A 23,025-nucleotide genomic window follows, 5' to 3' on the forward strand; every position below is an offset into this window, starting at 1 on the left:
TCCCACTCCTGGTTAGAAGGAGGGTCAGGGACACAAATTTTGTAGCATAAATAGTTATTTCTAGAAACTAGAACAGTTCCAGAAGAAATTGCCCAATAGCTGAATACAAAGATGGTAGTTTGACTTGAACCCATATTATTACAGCTGTAATCTAACAAGGTTACAGTTGTAATCTAACATCCTGCAGATGTAGATTACTCCAGTGACTGCATCTTCATGGAAATCCTACACTGAATACATGTACTTCTAATACTTCACATGCTAATGGGTCAGATGTTAATCAGCTAAATGAGAAGACCATTTGAAATGCCTTATCAATGTATTGCCTTTGAAGTAAAGAAACCAAAACTAGAATTTAGGGTAGAATTGCTTAAGAACTTAACCAACAACTTATTTACATTATTATTAATGGTAGATTAAAAAGGACAGTCACACCCAAATTGAGCTTGGCACTATATACATAAATAGAAAGCCCAAGTACCTGCCTTAATAAGCAAACAATTGGAAATAATTTATTTCCTCATCTCTTTATTTCTTGACAACAATGAAAGTTTCAAATGTAGACACTGAAGATTTAATTCCCATCTCCAGTGCTAACTATACTGATATATACCTTTCAGTGTGCCTTCATGAAACAAGGAAATGTTTTAGATTTATTGTTAACTGAAAAACTACTGATGACACATTGACACAAGTAATTCATTTTACTATCTGTCCTAACAACTTTTTTTTTCCTGACAATAGTTCTTACTGGTATAAGTATTTGAAATTATATGTTGCAATAGTTAATTAGTATGTATTCCATCTTGTCAGCCAGGAAAGTTTCTGACTACCTGGAAACTCCTCTTACTGTCCTGATTTTAATCAATTTCTGTTTGTACACTTCAGTAGATTTTATTAAAATAAAATTTCTTAGTGGAGATAATCTGGATATTTCTTACCAAAAAAGAAATCTTTCATTTCTCAATTCCTCACACAAAATTGTTTCAGTATATTTTGACCAAGGTTTTAGACACTTAAATGGGATTGCAGAAGAATTTAGGTGCCTAATTCCAAGAACTGGATGCCCCAACTCTTACATGGGCCTCCAGGTGTCCAGGATCAATGTTATACTTTGACAACTGACTGGTCATTTTGGCCCTCTCATTGTCTGTGAGAATGAAGAGCAGAGCTCTGCCCTGCTTGGAAGCAGCGATGCATGATCGGCTGTGATATTGCTGCAATCCTGAAAGATCCTGTTTTAGAGCACAGCAGTGTCAAACGTTGTTCTGGAGAGGACTGGCGTCCACTGTGGACTTTTCCAGTCTAACTGCAGTTATCGCTTTGACCAAGTTCTTCACAAAAAAATGTTTTAGTGTTCACTAATTTTAGTGTATGTCAGATTGCTGAGCAACTAGCCTAAAGTCACATCAAGTTGAGTTGCTGGTGTAAAATAAATAAATAAATAAATAAATACAACTTTACAGCTTCACCTGTAGGTGGCAAGAACTATGTCTCCCCACTTCATAGCCCAGAGTTGTGGCCAGCTGTTGGAAATACCTTACCTACCTCCTGCCTCTGACACACAGTTTTTTCTAAGGTTTTGGCTGCACAACATTTATGCTATTATTTGTAAGAGAAAAACTTTGATTATATCATGTGTTAGAAAAAAATCTTAACGAAGCTACCAATCCCTTCTAGCTAAGCAGACCTTTGTAGAACCAGTGAGCATATTTCTCTGAGAATTTATTTTTTTTTACTTTGAATTACGCTGGACTCTTACTTATGACTGCTATAGGAGGTATTTGTTCTATGGCATTTTTTTTTTGGCAATCCATAGCTTCTCTCTGAGTGTTACGCTCATTTTATGTCTTCAGACTTTCCTGCACATGGAGTGCCAGCCTGGAGGAAGGCGTAGCATCTTGAGCAGCAGTATTTGAACCAACTGTGTGCTGCCGCACAGGTGAACGGTGAGTGGCACTGTGCAAAGGCTGCACCCTCCCCACGTGTCTCCTCCCCGCTTAGCTCTGTGACTCACAGGCACGTGCTCCTTGCTGTTGCAGTGGGCCCACAAGTCGATGCAGAGACGATTTGCCTCACCCAGTCAGATCCCTAAATTAAAACCAAGACTGGCAGTACATCAAGTACCAGAATGTGTTCCAGGTTTAAGCAAATGCATAATGGCAGGTGTACAATGGAATTTAGGTCAGGCAGGCAAAAGCGATCAACAACACTGAGCCACAGGCTCTAATTCTAAATAATCAAGAGACCAGCCAGGGGTTAGTCCTGGCAATTGAAGTGGCACACTAAGAATAATTGCATGTTCGGAAAAACATCCCCTTGGGCCTTTATAGTCAACCCAGATCACTAGAAATGATTGTGATAAAAAGCATAATGAAATAAACAGGGCTGCTGGTATCTGCCAGAACATCCTTTGCAACAATCCAGGCTCTGCAGAAATGTTATGGAGGAAGACTGAAGGGTTACTGAAGAACTAAAACATCGGAAAGTACAACTATTTTAATAACTGGAATGCAGATATTTTGAAAGAATCCTATATAAGAAAAAAGGAATCTTACACATTAGCTTTAGCAGAGCACTCAGAGAGAAAAAAAAAAAAATCTTAATTACTATGACTGATGTCAAATATTTTAAAAGAGTTATTTGGAAAATTGCTGTTTATTTCATGCAGGTGCTCAGTGAATCCTTTGCAAGAGAATGAAGATATCTGTAGAGATCTAAAACACATAAAGGAAATATCCTTAGGGTTAAAAAGTAGGATGTAATGTAAATTATTCATAGCTGGAAATTAGTAATTAGTCATTCAGTGACAGAGGAGACAGGAAGCCTAGTCAAAGTGTTCATTAGGAGGTTCTAGTCCCCTTTTTAGGCAGGCTGCAAAATGATAACCAGAGTCATCCGCCAAGGAAAGCCAGCAACACACCCAATTAGGGAGAGGTCATCCTGCAGGACCAGGCTGCAAGTCAGAGCCTCCTATGTTTGTGTGAAGAAAGCTGTGTCCTCCACAAGCCCAGCAAGAAACTAAATGAAATGCTGTAGTCATTGCCCATAGCTGAGTGAACAGTGAACAGGGAGTCTTCTGCTCCTTAAAAGATGTCCCTCAGCTAAATCTGTGGGGTCACTTGCTTAGGATCATAGGAAGCCACAAATATGTATCATTGGAGAGTCCCTGTTTAATGCTGTTCTATTACTGCCTTCAAGCACAATGGGGCAGGGGCCATAGTGACCTAAGAACAGTAAGTATTTATTAATTATGGGGCCCACATGCTCTCTGGGAACTCAAGATATCTGCTCCTGGAAAGTAAACAGTTGGAAAATATTCAGCTCAGTAAGGAAACTGGAAATGTATGGCAATGATATTGTAATGAACAGCACTGAATGAAAAAGGCAGTTGTTTGTTGTTTTTTTTTTTTTTTTTAATGATTCTTGATGTTTTAACATGTTTAGTGGAGGTTTTTACCTAACTAACATTCACTTGCTTTTATGTAGTCTTTTTGTTTGTTTTGTTTGTTTGTTTTGGAAGGGGACTTCTTTGGTAAAAATTTTGAGGTTTGAGATAAATAAACTAGAAAATATAATGAAACTAAATAATTTTAATTTAAAAAAAATAAAAACATTTAAATAAACAAACTTATCCCCAAAGCATTTGCAACTTTTAGGGCTAAATTTTGAAAAAAAGTAAGTTTGAAAAACATGAGAAAAAAAAAATCTGCAAAGTTTTTGTTTCAACCTGAAAAGGCACTTCTATATTAAAAAATAATAACATATATAGTATGTAAGTTCATTTAAGCTATTAAAATAAGTATTAATAATTAAATTAATTGCAACAGTTTGTTTTCATAGGCTCAATCTATGCAATAGATTTAGAGTGTTATGATATTTCCTAGGGGATGAAAACCTTCATTTGAATTTTCCAACAAAGGACCCTGAAAGGATCCCACAACTATATTTTAGTGTTTTCAATAGTAAATCTGCTATAGCCACTCTAATTTTACTCTGTGTGCACAATATTAACATGGGTTTCACCCTTGGCTGCTATTGCTTACAACTTGAGAAGCAGGAAAACTGAATGAGGGTCGACTGCCTGGTTCTTAGTGCTGGAGGAAATTTAAAAACTGTGTGTATTTGTCACCTGCAAATTCTCAAAGCACTAGGTAAGGGCTGAGCGCATATTTATACTATGAAACTTAATTAGGGCATTACTTATGTAATCTACTTATTTGGTAGAAAGGCAAGCCATAAAGATACTTCTCACCATACTGTGTATAAGCTGTCTGCATGTCATACATGTACAGCTGAAGAGAAAACGTACATGAGGTCAAGGGCAATTATAGTATACAAGGAAACAGTGTTAAATTAGGGAACATATCTCTAGGTCAAGAAATGGTTTTAGCAGAGTTGAAAAATGAGTGAAAGAAGATTTAGGAGACACAAATAATTATCTAATGAATTTTTGGCATGTAGACACTCTCAGGATAGAATCAGTCAAATAGCTTATTTGAAATAAAGCTGGCCAGTTTTTGCTATATGAGTAGCATAGCAGTAAGAATCATTTTTACAGGCCAGAGGGAGGAAATTAGAAGATTACATATAAATCAACAGAATTGGAAAAATGTAATAATATAGTATTCTGACAAATACTGTTTTAAAATACATTCACTTATTTAAAAGCCCATACCAAAGCTGCATATAAACTCACGAGCTACCAAGAGTTTGAATAAGAGACTCTGGGGCTTTACTCATAAAAATGTGCTGACATGGTTGGGTCAATTTTTTTCCATTAAATTTAACGGTAGAATCAGAACGTACATCCATGCATGGCTTGAAAAGAAAAATGTCCAATTTGTGAAGTCTGGTACCAACCAGTGAATGAGATTAAGAGAATGTGAATTTAACCTAGGGAAAGGCTCCTGTTTTTCTCCCATAAAAATGAGTGATTGTATTGTCAGTAGCAAATTTAGTGCTATTCTGGGGAATGGTAGAACTATCATGTTGCATGCCAATGCAAAGCTGTTTACAAACATAGACTTATTTTCTTCCTCCTAACTTTATTTTCTTGACTGTGTTTATTCTGAAAACAAAAATGTCACAAAAAGTGAGAAAGAAATGCAATAAGAGTCAAAGAATTATCTGTGGTCAGCCACCTCAACTTAGCAATTTTCTACTTTTTTTAGTGTAAATGGACTTGACCACAAAACTCTAATTTGATTTTATTTACCTTAAAGACTTCTGGGTATGAAGAGCTGGAGGTCTGTTTCTGACCTAGTCATACCCTTTGGGTTCTGTTGAAAACACATAGGCATGTCTAAACAAGGACAGACCACTGTTTTGAGACCAGGTTGGTCTCAAACATAAACCAGCTTTGGTCCAGAAACTGGGTAGCCACTTTAGAGGCATTATAACTCCTTGCTTAAGGCATCTGTATTGTTTCCAGAGATGTAGTTTAAAGCTGACTAGGTCAGAAGATAGGCAAAACCATCACTTCTGCACCAGTTCGTGTAGACTCCCTTATAGCAAAAAAAAAAAAAAAAAAAAATGGATAGGAGCTATTATTTGTGGTGTCATCATTTCTACAGCTTTTGGTTCCTTCATAGCCCTGTTCTAATAAAAATGTTTTTATTATTTTCAAAGGAGAAGGAACAGAATAGCAAGTTCATAGTGAATTTATAAGACCATACACACTGCTGTAAGGACAGTCATTTATTTAAGTACCATGATGCTAAAATAAAATAAATTTTCAGAACAGCTTTAAACCTGGGGAGATGATTATGATACAGTCCTTAGTAAGATCTAAAGATCATTCAGGCATGTAAACAATGGTCCTGTGAAGTACAAATGGGGACTTTGGCAGTTAGATTCCCTGTATCTCTACAGAATTGCATACAGCCAAAGGGATTATCTACTCCAGCATGCATAAATCTTTTAATCCATATGTTCCTGAATGCAGTTACTCTATTAATACTCCTTTAGAATCTCTTATCCGAAATATAACAAAAAGGTAGATATTATTCTCTGAGAGTGATGCCACTAACCAGAAAGCCCTTGGAACATTTGCACTGTAAAAAATAATTTTCTAGAACTTATGTTTTGTCAATTCTGTAAACATTGTACATAACAAAATGTACCATTCCTATGATGGAAGTAATTGAAATGGCAATTTAAAGTCCAGTTCCCATAATCTAATCATTATATCATGAAGGTGTAACAAAGCTTGATAAAAAGTTGCCTCAGGCTTTTTATGTGTTGATCGTACCCATGCAGTCATATATCTCCCATTTCCCAGTGTAGAATTATTCGCATGGGAAAATTGTGAGGTGATGTACTATTCTGGGCACCTGAGACATTTGTTCTTTACAGTAACTGGAAAAGATCTGAAGCATGACAAAGTGGCAATCACACAGTAATCATTCTCAGCTCCCACATGGGAAGCCATCAGATCAGCTAGGACTCTTCTAGAAAAGAGGCAGCCGACAAGGGTAATGACAAGGTCTATAAAATTGTGAATGATGATATTGTAGATGCTAAAGGTTTACACTGGTTTAAGAGGAAATTGGACAAGTTCATGGGATAGAAATCCACTGAGGGTTATTAAATCATTGAAACCACATCTGAAGCTGAGAGCAGGGAGAGTTTGAGTGAGGAAATCATCTGTGCTTGTTCTCTTGTTGCTCTTTGCCTATGGACATCATCAGAGGGAGTGCTCTTGGATAGTCAGACTGTCAGTGTAACCCCTGTCCTTAAAATTTTATGTGATGAAAAGCTGTGGAAACTGCTATCAGTTCAAGCCTTCATGACTAGTATGACTCTCCTGCACAGAAAGTTTTATATATATATTTATATATATATATATATATGCATAAACATGCATATTTATATAAACATAAACATGCTTATTTTTATAAACATATGCAAATAAACAAGTTTATATATATATATATGCAAAGCTGTTTACAAACATAGACATATTTTCGCATGGGAAAATTGTGAGGTGATGTACTATTCTGGTCACCTGAGACATTTGTTCTTTACAGTAACTGGAAAAGATCTGAAGCATGACAAAGTGACAATCACACAGTAATCATTCTCAGCTCCCACATAAAATATATAGCTATATATATATATAAATATATGTATTTGGCAGTTAGATTCCCTGTATCTATAGAATTGCATACGGCCAAGTATATATATATATTTATATAGAGAGATAGATATATATAAACTTGTTTATTTGCCATATCACTCTCAAATTTTCAAATGGGTATTTGAACAAATAAACAAATAGGCTAAGATCTTGTTTTAATGTGCAAAGTTGCAATTTCACTGGAACTGCTTTTGAAGAACCAAAACAAACAGCAAATATTTTTATGAGTCAATCTGCTTAAATGAAAATAGGACTGAGCTTTGCATATTTTGCAGTCTCTGCTTCTTTGATCCCTGAAGAGAGAGGTTCAACCATTTGCCTACTCTGAAATAGGACCATGGGAAAAGCTGATTTTCATAATCCAGTTATGGATCATGTTCTAAGCATTCTTGAGTAAGTCATTAGGGATTCTTGAAGATTCAGATGATATATTAATACAAATGATCACTGTAGGAATACTGGATAGTGTTACCAAAACCAAAACTGTTGCATGGTATGAAATGCAGGTTTGCTCTCACTGCAATCAGTGACAGTGACAACATCACCTTTGGAGTTGCACATGAGTCTCTGCACAATGCCTTGACAAGGGTGAGGCAGCTATCTACCTCTAGGGCACTCCAGGCAAGAGTAGAAGGAGAGATTTTAACCTCAGACTTTAGCATCTACCCACACAAGCCACAAGCCTGAGGAAGAACTATGTCGGAGAAGTTACTTTCACTTCAAATACAATCACAGATAAGATGAAAGTTAATCCTTCACTAGGGAGGGATGCTAATGAATTGAAATTCTAGATAATACCAAGAAAATGTTGGCTCCGGGAAAATACAATGGGTGGGCCAACTGCTTACTAATGCCAAAATCAAGTACAAATATTTAAAGACAAAATCATCTGGAAATTACAGCGATAGAGATAAAACAACTAATAAAAAGAGATGATTTGTACCAAGATAGTGACAGAGGTGGAAAAGCCCTCATTTTATTGACTGTTCTTATTAGAGCTATAAAATGCAAACGCTGTGCACACATGTGTCTGCCATCTGCAAGGCCTGGCAGCCTGCAGGCTGGCTGCATGGGCAATCAAATTTTCACATTATGAATGATAAGAAAGCAATACAGTGGCAGAGGTGGCTCACGACATGCTCTGCCATGCAGGTGGTGTTTACAGCTAAGCACCTTTTTGGAATGAACTCTTGAGGTCAAAACAATCCAGGGAGTCATTTGAGCAGAGAGGCAAACAATATTAAAGTAAATATGAGCTCATTGTAACCCTGGCTGCTCAGGCCGTTGTGTTTATGGCAGACTTCCCAAACAGAGCAGGTCCCCTTTGTAGTCCTGCAATGCACCTGCCACTTTTACAGCACAAGCTCACACCTCTGTTTTCACATTGGCAATTCATCTGCATGCCCTGCTCGAATTTGCAGGTTGGGAAGCCAAAGGAACGAGCATTCAGATTCACACTTAATATCATTTAAATGCATTGCATAGCAAAGAAATAGATTTAAAAATTACCTTGTAGAAGTAAAAATCAGTTCTATTTAAAATACCTTTAAAAAAAATAGGATACCATGTCTTTGAGAAACAGTAGTGTACATTGAATATTTTATAGCTGTTACTACCAGACTGGAAAAAAGTTCAATATTTGGCCTCAGCTTTCAGACACAGCTATGTTCAAAGATGTGTTGTTCGGTGAGATTCAGAGCAGACCTTCACTAGAAAGCTGAATTTGGACACACCGTGTTTGGTGAGATCAGCTCTGTAATATTATAACTAGATTTAAATATGTGAAAAATAGATGGAGTTGAAGAAAATCACACCAGCTGCCTAAGCGAAAGTGACAGCTGCTTAAGTGAAAGGTCTTTAATTCTGAATACATGATTTAATGCTGATTTAGAACAGTGCCCTGCAATGGTATCAGAGTTTGTGTCCATTAATACTGACCAATATCTAGTCTTTCCAAATGAGTTAATTTTATATTTTATTTGTTTTTGTTCTGTGCAGAGCTACAGTTAACAGTAACTTACTGTGTTACCAGTTTCTGTACAGGCAGAAGGTATTCCTGGCTCTTACATCTTCTGCAATGCATCCACCTTCCCCTTTAATTTTATTTTTTTTTGTAGTTTTTGTTGTATTAATCAAAAAGTGATGCTTCTCAGCAAGCAAGCTGTGTTTGCAAAGCTCACTGAGCAAAAAGTTCTTTTAGAAAATATTTATTTGTGAAAATGATATCTTGTTGTGAATACGACAGAAAACTCAGAAGTGAAAACCTAAGAATTTTGAGCTTTCATCATTATTTTAAAGAGGCAGTTGCTTAGTACTAGGAGGGATTGTTGCTCTGTTCACTATAATTGAGTGCAGTCAAAGACCTGACTCAGCAAAGTATAGCTATCAGTAAGGAAATAGCTTATCTGCTCAAAATGCTGTGAAAAATACAGTGGCAAGACCACGGCTGATATTTTTAGATACTTACTATAGAAAATAAGTGCATGGGAAAGATATGAAGTAAATGATGAGGAAGACATTTGGGTCATCTTTTAACTGAATCAAAAGCAGAATTTTGTGTAGCTAAAGGTCAAGGTTGGTAAACACATTCGGCTGCTTAGTATCAGGGAACCCTTACTCATTTTCTGTTTGAAGGCAGCAGATAAGAAAAATGCACTGCCAGCTTTTTCAGTGATGCTAGATCCTTAAAGCTGCTTTTCGACACAGATGGAGCAGAGATGGAATAGTCTCCTCTTTCTTCCTAATAATAGCTATCATTTGTAGGAATTAGATTTCCCAGGGTACTTCACTACTTCTCATATATATACATTTACATTTATATAGTATGTGAAAAAAATTATGTATATGTATGAAAATGTCCATTTAATACGGACTATTCAGTACCTCCTTTAGAGGGCTTCCTGGGCTTCATACTGCACTGCAGGACAGAGCGTGCACTGCACGGCTGCAGGGATTTATTTCAACTTGCATGGCAGTCTGCTGTGAAATTTTGATTTTTTTCAGTGCTCAGTGGCTGTTCCCAGCAGGAAATGAGGTTTATGAATGCTAATGATATATGACTGGAGCCCACTCCACAGCTCTTTTCTCTCCACTGTGGAGGAAGGCTCATCAGCTCTGTGCCAGCATAGCACGTCTCCTTCCCCCTCTGCCCCACGGGCTTTAGAGAAAACCTCAGTGCCTGTGTAGGATTAGCATTAGGAGAAGCAATCTATGGAGCCTTCTGGGGAAGAATTTGCCCCCTCCAGCCCAAATACATCATTGATACAGTGTTCCTGCTGTGCCAAGCGGGTGTTCTTTGCAGTCCTCTCCCAGGCATGGTGGTGTAGCTCCACACAAACTGCACGTTGAGGAGGTCTCAAAGGACATGGAGCCAGCCCAGAGGATACAGGTATGGATGGCTTCATGACCACCGAGCCTGTATAGGATGCTTGTTAGGGCATAAAGCAGGCTGCCTTGCAAGGGCAAGAGGTGCTGCCCAAAACATCAATAGTTTGAAGATATAGATAAAATGACTAAAGTAAAAATAAAATAAGACTTATTAATCTTATCTGACAAAGTTTTCCTGGGTTTTGACTGTGCATTTATTTAATCTTGGACAAAACTGATATCTATTTTTTCCTTTTATTTTATTTTATTTTATTTTATTTTATTTTATTTTATTTTATTTTATTTTATTTTATTTTATTTTATTTTATTTTATATTGTACTAAACTATTTAAATATGTTTCTCTTCAAGAAATACTCATGGAAAAGTCCCCTGTGAACATGCATGACAACAAAAAGAAAAATAAATAAATAAATAAATAAATAAATAAACAAGTTCTGCTTTCAGATTTTTTGATAATCTCATCTGCCTTTATACACACAGACCTCACAGGTACATCAGTCTGAATTCTGGTTTGTGCCTCTGAGAACAACTGGGACAAATAGGGTTCTCATGTGCTAACTATTTTTTCCTTTCATGCACAAATACTAGTTGATACTAATAGCTTGACTTTATCTACTTGAAAACAATAGGTTTTGATAACTTTCTTTCTATGTTCTTATATGTCACTGGAGTTTTGATGAATTCAACAGCCACATGACAGCGGAGTACAAAGGATACACTTCTGTCTGCTAAAGTCAGTGCTAGAAGACAGCTACTGTTGACTTAAATGAGACAGAATTTAAGATTACATTGCTCATATTTTTAAAAACATATCTGGGTCTAACTAAAAAGGTTCTGTACTACTATAGAAAAACTGTGTGTTTTCTTTGATACTGATTTTAATTGCAGCTAATTAGACTGTTTGCATACCAAATCTGTCTAAGGATGAGAGACTGATGATATCTGGTAGATGATACATATTCCAGCTGTTGGAATGGTGTGGTGTCTGGAAATTAATTAAAAAAAAAAAAAAAAAGAGAGAGAATGAAAGTAACAAGATACTTAGATTAAAATGCAGTTAAAATGTCACAGTCATTTAATTCAAACTGAACCTACCTAAAACATTATTTTATCATGTTCCTTTTCACCATCTCCATGAAAACCTTAGTGCACAAGTGTTATCCTTTTATTGTTAAATGACACTTTTTGAACCAGTCATGAGCACTTAGTGGTTTAACTTTGAATTGCCATGCTTATTTGTTAAGTCAAGAGTACTAAGTAAAGTTTAAGCTCCATATAATTGAACACATCAAATTATATAGGCATGAAAATGAGACTTACAATGGAAGTGGCAGCTGATGCTCAACTGAAATAGATATGTTGGAGTAACAGTTATGTACCTGATTTCTAGTTCTTTAAATGAGTCATTTAGGCAGGAGTTGCCAGCTCTGTAATTTTAAAAGGTAAAGGTCAAAAATCTTATTTACAAAAACACGTTCCTTGGTTATTGCATATGTATCTCCAGTCAGCTTTAAGTGTAAGTAATGAACCTGAAAATATTTTAGGGCTGATTAAATTAAAGTGAATTTCATATTAAAACATGTGAAAACACACCTACAGAATAAATAACAAGCCCCTGAAGGAAATTTAAATATAGAACAAAGTGATTAATACTCTAAGCTGATGAATAATATAGTTTTATAAAAAGAAGACTCATGAATCAGTTTATTAGCACCTATTCCCGCAATCAATCCATGTGGGTGGGCCTTGCAGCTGGAAAAAAACTTAGCTGACATCTCTCAGCCTCTGTGTGGGTGTAAAGGTTCATGCACACCCACACACGGATGCAACTGCAGAACAGGGACTAACCTTTTAGCCCTCTTTAGTCATTCACATCTCAGTTGGATAATGCCAAAGAAGGTCAAATATCACTGACCTCAGTGTGTGTGAAGACTTTCTGCCAAGTACAAGAGAAATCTATAAACAACAAACAAGACTTTGCTCATATTCTCAGTCAATTTGTTAGCAAAAACAATAAGTTATTATGACTCGCAATTGTTTTCCTAATTTAAACACATTTTTACTTACCAGGTACTCAGTGTGTGAATTCTTTTAATTGCACATTTTAATAAGGAATATTGGGAAAGCCAAAAGGTCAAAACAAGCTTCTTGGAGTAAAAACTGTTGTCCTTAAAAGCAATTCTTACTGGGTAAAAAATATGATGATTGAGAGGTCAGTGGTGCTAGGGCAAGCACTAGATAAGCCACAAGCTATTTGAAGTAATGCTTCCTTTGATCTGCCAGGCCTTTCGGTACATAAGGAAATCCAGTTGTGTCCCAGAGGCCTTGATAATCTTCCTAATGATATGCTTAGGATGCTTAAGGTTGAGGTTAAAGAGGCCTTTCAGTGCAGCTTGACTTGCGAACTTTTGGTACAAAGAACTGACCTTCCCCTCAAAGATATTTGCAAAGCATCAGCTCACATTAGCAAATGTGTGGGCAACTGTACATGGGAGCTCAAGCCAGAATAGTCACGTTAAAAAGAGAATTTTTGGATTAGCTCCACCATACTTTAGGATTGTCATAGGGCTTTGTAAACAAAGTATATTAAGAAGGAGGAAAAATTAAGTCTTTAGAAAAACAGGAAATCAAAGAGTTGATTTAGACAAAATCTCTGAAAAGTAGTGCCAGACAGGGTGGTGGGCATAGCACAGATGTACTTGGAAAGACTTGAGCATCTATTTTTTTAGGTCAACTTTTAACAGTACCTTAACATTCACTTAAAAACCTGGTCGCATCAGCAGTGACCAGAGAGGTGACAGACAGTGCACGTAGCAGGGCAGAGTCAGGGCATAAGTTGCAATGAAAATAAGACACTGCTGGTAGCTGCTGGAACCAAAGAGGCAAAATGATCCAGGCAATTGGTAGGAAGCACTCAGATATGTGGATTGAAGGCTGGCGAGCCACACCGTACTGTAAGAGGGCTGGGGAGCAGATGTCCCCATACACAACTGAAGCCAGAGCGAATTCTCTTCTCATGAGCTTGCTGGTGCAGCTCGCTTACTCCCAGCTTTTTCCAAGTGGGCTTTCTTAATCAACCAATTAAAAAAATAAAAATAAAAACTAGTATGGGGCTTGTGGTTCAAGTTCTTGCTCAAGAAATAGAAAGGTCCCTTTCTTCACCTTCCTCTGCTGGCAGCACCTGCAACCTACTTGCTAGTTTGTGCCATGTGGGACAGCCAACCATGACCCTGAAAAAGATTAATGTCATTAAACATGTGCTAAAGAATCCTGTTCAGATACTCTCACTTGCCCAAAGACTATTTAGTTGTTCCATGCAAAGCAAAATACTTTTAACGTGAGAAATTCCCCACTTCAGAAAGCCATACATTTCAGTGGTTAGGGCTAGAGCATGTCTGTGGGAGGTCAGTGTTGAGTCACCTCAACCAAAGGAAAAAAATGTTCCTGGGGTTTTACATTGCAGGTAAATTTACATTACTTTAATCAGTGGTCTATGGGAAATGGCTGAAATACACATTTTGAATCACTGCTTTGGAATTTAGGTGTCCTGGCTTTGCTATTGCTATTATTTATTCGGTTTTGTTTTATTTAGGGATTTGAGGCACTACATTCCTGATGGACGTACTAGCGTTTTCATCTGAAATAACAGTGTGACATCCTTCTTTCAGCTGGTGTGGTTTTATATTTGATTGCAAGTGAAAGTAGTTTCTGTAAGAGTGGAGAAGTCTGAGCAAATCTACACATGGCTGACAGGCAGGGAATACTCTGAAGCCTGCTATGACTGCAGGCTGAGGTAGGTATCAGGCTTCTCCATGATGTTAAAGCTCAGTTTCCATATGTACGGGAGCAGGGTTGTAGGCAGTTTGGAAACTTCACTGATAGAAGCCCCAAAACCTAGAAAAATTAGACAACTCCAAATTTTACTAGTTATTTAGGGGTATCTAAAACAGTAAGTCGCTGCTATGCATGCGAAAAATCCAGATTCAGAGTTTCCACCACACTTGTTCCAGCAACACTTTTAGTATTTGCTTTCAGAAGGATTACTTGGAAATTTTAGCAGAAATACAAAAAATGTTCATCCTTCTTGTTTGCTGCTTAGGGAAATCCCTCCTAATGAGCAAACCTGTGTCTACAGTCAGTAAAGTAGCATCTCTCAAAGCTGTGACATAAGTTGTAATAGGGTAAATACCCTTTCGTTTATAGACTTCAGGGCTAGTGGAATTACCTTTTGCAGATTCAGTCTAGTGGGAAAATCAGAGGACTGTAAGTTCAGAGAGAGCCCCAAAATCATTAAAAGAAGATGTGAGAGGCCTGTTCTTATCCAGGGCAAACACTTCTTGCCTCGTGTTGAGCAAGTTTCTAAGGGCTAGCTCCATGTAAACAGTCACAGACTAAATAGGGCTGCTAAGTCAAAAGGTGAGATCATGGAAACCACTCATCATTTATTGCCTCACCTCAGAGGCCTCTGAACTACACACGCTGTCACTTTTTGACTTTAAAAGTTTCCTCTGGTTTTGGACCCTTTTGCAAACCCAGGATTGCCTCAGCCCTGGGCCAGCCAAGCAGCCAGGCATGTCGTCCACTCCACCGAGGCTCTGAAGGTAGACATTCCCCACCTCACCCCGTGAGGCCTCAAGGAGGGAAACATTCCCAGATTACATCTAACACATGCTGATACATTACTCTGCTCAGAGGAAAGCATAGTGATGGCCACTCTCTTACAAAAGTTAGTCGGAATGATAAGTCAGATTGTTATTTAAATATATATCTGTACATATATAGAGAGCAAGAATATTATCCTAGGGAAAAGGAACTCTTCTTGTCATGGTAGATGAGAAAAAACATATATTGAGCTGCTAGTAGTGTGGCCAACAGCCATGCTCGAGGTTCCTCTGAGTTGTAGTTCTTCCTCAGCCATCATGCTTAAGCTGTGTGAGGACAAGACAGAAGTCAGCTTTCTGTATACTTGAAGGGAGAGAGAGGCAGAGATCTGGAAAACAAAACCATGACATTAGGAATTGATAGAAGTGATCTGAGTTATTTAGCACCTAACATCAAGGAGATTTAGGTGCATACAATGATTGAAGGATAATCAGAAGGAACTAGTACCCATAAGCAGAAGTTAGAAGTTAGATCAGAAAATCACTGTTAACTTCTACAAATGGTGTTTCTCTTTGAGACACTGGGAAGGACCTGAGAAGCTGCTTGTCCAAGCTTTAGTGTTTGGCTTTGCTAAATGCAAGACTCTAATGATGCTCAGAATCTAGCAGCTCACACTGTCTTGGGAGTACAGTATCTGTAGAAACCAGATTCTGAGCATTTCGGTTCATCTATTTATATGCAATTGACAGCATGTTGAAAAATGATAGAGAACATGCCTCCCAGAAGTTTTACATTTATAAAATGTAAAAATGGAAGCTTATTAACACTCTAGCTTCCTCATCATTATTCTTTGAGGCACCTCTTGTGGGTCTCAATGTTTCAAAATAAAAACTGCCACCCATGTGGCGGTACCAAAAAAAAGGAATTTCTTATTTACTTGAACCAAAATTAATTCTCAGAAATATATCTTTCTGCTGTGTATGTCATAAACTAAGCTGGCTATAATTGATGTTTCACAGGCAGATATAAGCATATTTCTACCCTGTAAATTATCTCTACTATAGATTGTTGTTGTCCTTGTGGCAGTTTCTGCAGAGCGCTTGGGAGTCAATGCAATCACTTACCGGCTCCCACATTCTCTGGGGAGCATATGGTGCTCCGTGTTGTCCATATGCCTGTTTCTCAGAAACAGCGACTCACCCAGAAATGTTTGGAAATGTTTATTTGTGTGTATGTATATGAACACAGAGATAAGTGTGTGGGTGCGTGTTTATATATTTAACTATGCAGAAGTAAACTTTCTGGCTGGAAGTTGGCAAGGGTCAGTTGAAAGTGCTCTGTTGAAATGGTGGCTAAAATAATCAAAAGTCCTTTTTGTGTCCTCACAAAACCAGTGCCTCATTGACACTTTTAAAGCATGTAATTTGGATGGGAGTGGATATATAAAGGGGATGAATATATAAAGAATAATATTATATATCTTAATTAACTGATCAATAAAACAAAGAATGTGCATTGGGAGAAATCTTGGTGGTTTTTTTTTGCATAAAGAAAAAGATTTTGTTGAATTTAAAGAGGAGCAGGTTTAACCCAGAGAGAAAACAACAAAGAAATAAGGAGAGCTGGAACACGCAGATATGTGCATTACCATAACATAACATGTAAGACACAACAACCATGGCCCATGCATGCAGAAAATCGAACAAAGGAGAAAAGTTCAGAGAGCCTTACACTGATGAGGATATGCACTTATGTGGTCAGATGGGAGGTCTGAGTGCCAGGAGGCTGCCGGCATCTAACACCAGCTGAGGATCTGAGTCACCCTGGGCCAGTCACATGAACTTTTTGTGTTTCATGGAAACCAAAATGAGCTAGGCAGAACCTCGCTGGAAACGAATACTGTAGCTAAGAAATGTTTTCCAAGTCAGCTCATGAACATAAAGAGTCCTCTGGAAAGTACCTAACAGAGCATTTAGTAGAAGGCGCTTTCAAAAAACTCCAAAGAAAGTCTTTGCAAAAGTATTCTGATGTTGCTGTGAGCAGTTTGGTGGCAGCCCCCTGAAAACTCTGCTCCCAGAAATCTCAAGCCTTCAAATTCCAATGAGACCAACCCTTCAGAGATGCTGCAAATAAAGTTAGTATTTTCTGAGATTCTCAATGTTTTATTAAGCCCTAGACAGAGGAAGCCAGAAGAGAAAAAAAATCTCTGTGTAAATGTTTGGTCCTACTGAAGTCAATGACTCTCATACCAAGTTCTGTGGTCCAAGATTTCTTCCTGTACCTTTAGTATGTAAAAATACGTTACCCAAATGAAATTAGAACTTCTCAGAATTCTGGTAATAATAATAGCAATCTGAGGTAAGTTTGGGAAGAATCAAATTTGAATGATTCATAGATTCAAGTACTATTGATCTTCCACATTAGTAGTTAGCCTCTGCTGGCATGCAGTTACTTAATTCTTTGTGTATTTATGATAGTTGCATTGGCTGTTTTTAAGTGCTATGTGTTTCCATGCTTGTAAGTAGTATAGACTTAGAGTTTATTTACACTGGGAAGTTTTGGGAAGTATGTAAAACTGAGCTGCGTAATGTGGAACAACTGTTGTGCAATGAGTATGCACAATTTCTAGTTAAGCTTCTTCCATCTGAAATACTCTGCCTATGCATTTAGGGATTTTTCTTGCTGCAAGAGTATACAATATCTGCCAAAATTTCTTGAATTCTGGGTCTTTGGAGTCACAAAAAAATAAAAAATAAAAATCCCTACTCCATCCATCTGTTTTTTTACAAGTCAGGGCTGTTTTGCAGCACTGGGTCAGTAGGGTGGAGAAAACTGTTGAGCACTGTGAGCCAAACAGCTGTTGCACAAACCAAAGTGCTGCAGAGAAGGGCTGGTAAGCAGTGGTAGATGCCAAAGGCGCCTGTCCTCATAGGAAGGCCACCACTGGAACACAGCTGGGGAGACTCTTCCTGAGGCCAAAGGATGCATTTCCCAAGGACAAAGAGGAGCCGGCATTCTGTGTAGGGCTGATGCAGTAAATGTGACAAACAAAGGGGCTGCAGCTAAAAAGGAAAATAGGAGTTCCCAAAGGAGCAAACAGAAAAAGAACTAAGTATGTAAAAGACCTTGAAATGATGAAAGACATTAATGGAAAGTGATGGAAAGGGGGAGGTCATAGGCACATGGCAGTTGACAGGTGAAAGCTGATTTCCTTTTGGGTTTCTGTTTAGTAACAGATGTGGCAGGAAGTTCCAGCAGGAAAAAAACTCGCAGAAACCACACCAGAAGTGTTGAGAGGTGCAGGCAGAACAGTGTCTGTCACAGAAACAAAGGCAATATTTGTATGCTTTGAAAGGGCAATCTCTGATATACATGACAAGAAATGTAAAACGGCTCTTTGGTTTGAGCCACAGACAGTCTGACAGCTTTCAAGGCACACGAGATTGGATCAGAGCCTGTGTGATACAAGAGGTCTCCTAAGGGAAAAGCAGACCTGGTTTGTGGCATCTTGGTCGACGCAGGCTCCAGGCAGACCCCAGGGGCTTGCTCCCTGCAGAGGCAGGCTGGGACTTCTCCCTTCCCAGCTGACACAGCAGGCAGCATGCTGGTGTTGTACATAGGGATGAATTACAGCAGCAAAGGTAATGCTGAATATCACCACCCCAGAACTGAGAACAAAACCAATGGAAACATCATCCACCATGAGTCTGACTGTGCTGCTCCTAATCACCCTTCATCTCCCCCTTTAGGAGAAAGGGAAATTTAAATTTAGGGGGAGATGAAGAGAAATTAGGAGGAGCACAGTCAACCTCTGGGGGAGATGAAGAGAGTTAAGGATAAGCATAGTCAACCTCTGGGACCCTTTCCTTACCCCTTCACCTGGAAGTCAGATTTCCAACCAAGTACAAAACTGAACTGGGAGTGCTGCCCAGCCACTGCCCGCTTTGCCAAAAGCCGGTACCTGATCTCAGCTTCTCAGATGTTGTCATCAATGACATAGGAACACAACTATAGTAACACTAGTGCCCTACTTCTTGGGCTACACCATGATCAGCCCTGTAGGCTGCTGTGCTACTTTAGAGATCGGTTTTAAAAGCAGTAGGAGACTTGGTGACGACTGGGAGAAACAGCAAGCCTGTTCTAATTGCCCAGGGTGACATGCAGTTATATTTAAACATCGTAAGGCAGCCCAGCTGGGATTTTCTCACCAGCATTACATGTCTGCAATCTCCAGCTTGAGGGCTACAATTGTCTAGTTTATATTTCTGCTTGTCAGACATAAGCCTGAGTGTGTTCCCTAATGCTCTATGCCAGAGAGGGACAGGCGTGAATACAGAGATGGAAATTTCCCAAATATGTTTGTCGTAAGACCACGTAAGTGGAGAGAAGTTTGGCCCAGTTAATAATTAATAGCACATTTTTTAAGTAGAAAAAGTCATCCTGTTTGCTATAATTCATTGTTACAAAATGTGATTATATTCTGTTGAATTTATGAGGGAAATCCTCAAAGCTCTGCTTATTTTTTGGTGCCAGAAGACTCAATCTTGTTTTTCCCAGCAATAATTTGTGATATAATGAAGAATTTGGTATGATTTACGCTAAAGAGTTTATATCTTCAATGTAAATAAACGCTGTTCATTTTGTGCCATTAAGTCTTGAAAGCTGAGCTGAGAAATATGTTTTAAGATGCAGTTTAAAAAACAGTGAAGATCAGAAATGATAAATAGCATGACAATCTTTTGGGAAAGGATGTAAGTCTTCATGCTTCCAGGACATAAGATAACCTCTAATTAATGGGGGCTAGTAAGAATTTTTCCTGTCAGCAAGTTATTTCATAATTGCCTTCTGTAAGGCTTCCTGTACTTTTCTCTGAACCAGCTGTTATGCTTCTGCAGGAACAGTGTGATAAAATCAATAAATTCCTGATCCAGTCCTATATTTCTGTGATTTTTTTTTTTATTTTTTTAAATGGGAACTTTCTAGCAGCCCAAGATCAGCTTTCTTTATTTGTGAGGCACAGGCTGCTAAATCCTAAGGCAGAAGAAATGACTTGCTTTCTTTAGTGATGCCTTCACTTGTGACAGGAAAAACAAAACCCAAATACTTCAAGTCATGTGTGGGCAAGCAGGAAGGAAGGCAAAGCAATTTTTTTTTTTTCAGTGAGTTTGTCTTGAAAAGCAGTTACTTGTCTTGTTAATATGGACACACAGCACACATATATTGTATCCTTCTAATAGGATGAAATAAATAGCTTATGACTTGTGAGGTTTGTCTCAGTAAAAAGAAAAAAAAAAAAAAAAAGTATACCCAGCCTGCATTGGAGCTTTGAAGCTGTGTTTAGTAAGCTTTTGCTTAGAGTTGTCTACAACTCTATTATTTATCATTTTCCCCTAATATTTCCACTCGTCTTAATCAAAACTACTTTTGGAGTAAAATCTCATTTTTGCTTTATAATAGTTAAGCCTCCAAACCTATTGACTGCAGTCATAGAGAATCATATGTCCATCAGTTCAAAGATAGATGGAGGAAATCTCTTTCTGAAAGTGCCCTTGCCCTTTTATCTGTTATACAAAGAAGCTAAGGGATTGGCTTAGGCTTAGGCTGGCTTACTTTAACTTTAAGCTAATTGAAAGCTGGCTAAATGAATCATGTCTTATGTGCATAAAGTGTCACTGGGAAAGAGAGTTTAAGATCTCTAACTGATAATGTAGCCTAAGAAAATAAGATATGTCCACCTTTTAAAGTATAGAAAGTGGACATGGGAAAGGGAACACTTCTAACAAGTGATAAAACTGTGGCTACACGCACCTTGTTTTGGAAGGTGATCCCTCATGCAGTTCAGGGTCAATCCAACAGCGGGACACATTACTGAGGTATATTTGCAGTTTACTCCATCCTCTCCTTCTCCCATCAATGTCATTATATTGTCTTTTTTTGTTTGTTTGTTTTTTCTTGTTTGGACGTGTACCAGGAAAAATGAATGCATTCATGTTTCAGATCCCTGTAACTTCGAGAAGTTGCACTGATAGTCAGTTGCTAGCTGTAAATGAAACCTTCATATCCTACCCTAACCCTTACAGCACTAATTACAGTTTCCTTAAGTCAAATGTTTATATAAACTGTCATTACCCATCAGATTCCATGTTGGCAGGTACACAAGAAATTGTAATTAAGATTCTACCGGGAGGCTGAGCTGACCCCATTCTTGCAGCCAATCCAATCTGAAGAAGAAAAAAAAAAAAAAAAAAAAAAGCAGCAGTTAGGGTTAACACTGGCAAACCTGCTATGCATTCCCTCCAGCCCTAATATCTGCAGAAAACTCATTTCATATTCAGTCTGCACTGTTTAGCTTACAGCGTTGGTCTAAATCCTCACCTGGTATAAACAGATGTTAATCCACTGAATATTGATTCTGTCACTTCAGCACCTGGCTCGTGATGTGTAGTTCTCATCCCTTTGTGTTTCATGAGAGCTGCACTGCCACCTAACAACTCTAATGCACTTTTTTATCTTTTTTTTTAAAGAATACTCAAGGAATTTTGGGAGTAAAACTCTAGTAAAAATGACACTGTTGCCTATTCCCTTATGACAGTTCACTACTCACTCCATTCATTTGTATGTATTGTTCAGGGCTGCATCACAACCTCCCAGGAATTAGTGTACACTGAGGAGATGATGGCTCAGTATTGTAGCTTGCACCCCTGCGTTAATGTCCTATGTCTGGTAGTCAGCAATGCTGACACTTAACAGGAGAAAGTGATCCCTGGTGTAACTCCAGTGACCCTTGGGAATTACCCTATGACAACTCCCATCTACAGAGTAGCAAAAGATAAACTAAACAGGACTGGAAATTTGGAACAAGTTCAGACTTCAGAATATATGGAGGTTTGGGGCTACAGCAGACATTCTCTTATCATCCTTTGTAAAGCTGCACTCCCTTACTGCACATAATCTGGTATTTTCTAATAATACGAAATACACAAGCAACATAAAACCTCTTATTTCTGCTTATGTGAATGTTATTTTATGTGACGCAGGCCGTTGCTCTTAGAACTGAATTTTGTTATTTGCCTTTAGAATCTGGTGGTTTGGCTGCAAGGCATTGACTTCCAGCTAAAACAATTTATTCCCCAATTGCTTTAACAGCCAACATTTCAAGCAATTAAGAGAATTAATGTATTTTCTTATTGTTAAAAATATATCTGTGAAGAGCTTTATAACATTTCAGCTCATGCTTCTAAAAGGGGCACGTCACTGCTCCTTAGATATTAGCTGGGAAAACTGTCAGAAGGTTCTACTAAATGTTTTATGCTCTCACACATACACGTACAAGCCAGTTACCAGATTTGAAAATGTATTTAAATGGAAGACAACCTGCTTTCTTCTGCAGAATGGTATTGTGAGTTGTTGGTCGCTGGTTTGTTCGTTTGTTTGTTTTAAACAATCTACTTGTGCCCCGCTTCTTGGGTGATAAAAAAGGGAAAAAAAAAAGTATCTATTCCATGCATATTCCTGCTGGATTCCATGTACCTAATGCTGCTACAATAGCACTGGAAAGTTTTTCTTTAGCCATGCCTTCACTGAGCTCCTCAGAGAGCACCCCCTTGTTCCTTTGGGCCTAATTTAGAACTAAAACTGTGTATGCTGAGGGGTTGCTTAGAATTAAAAGACGTTTTGCATATGCATAGAACAGGGGTGGAAAAGGGCATCATGATGTGGAAGTGGGCTCAGTTACATGGTGGTGACGAACATAGTGCACACTGACACACCAAAGCTGTAAGCCAGGATCAGCAATTTGTGTACACTGCATAATTCTGGTGTAAGAGCTGTTTCAATTTAAGAGCAAATTAAAAAAGATTGAGGAGTGTGCCTTAAAGTTACCAAAGCATTTTGT

General features: G+C 38.1%; 1 long non-coding RNA gene across 1 annotated transcript in view; it reads right to left on the minus strand.

The window, feature by feature from the left end:
* Nucleotides 1-10,960: 10,960 nt before the first annotated feature.
* The window catches only part of LOC137859680 (uncharacterized), a 149,849-nt gene continuing 137,784 nt past the window's right edge, over nt 10,961-23,025 (minus strand). The window contains exons 4-5 of the long non-coding RNA XR_011098467.1: nt 21,261-21,352; nt 10,961-15,519 (exon numbers count right to left, since the gene is read on the minus strand). This is a non-coding gene — a long non-coding RNA (uncharacterized lncRNA). The remainder of the gene's footprint in view (nt 15,520-21,260; nt 21,353-23,025) is intronic.

This window comes from Anas acuta, chromosome 7 (assembly GCF_963932015.1).
Source record: "Anas acuta chromosome 7, bAnaAcu1.1, whole genome shotgun sequence".
In the NCBI taxonomy this organism is placed as follows: domain Eukaryota; kingdom Metazoa; phylum Chordata; class Aves; order Anseriformes; family Anatidae; genus Anas; species Anas acuta.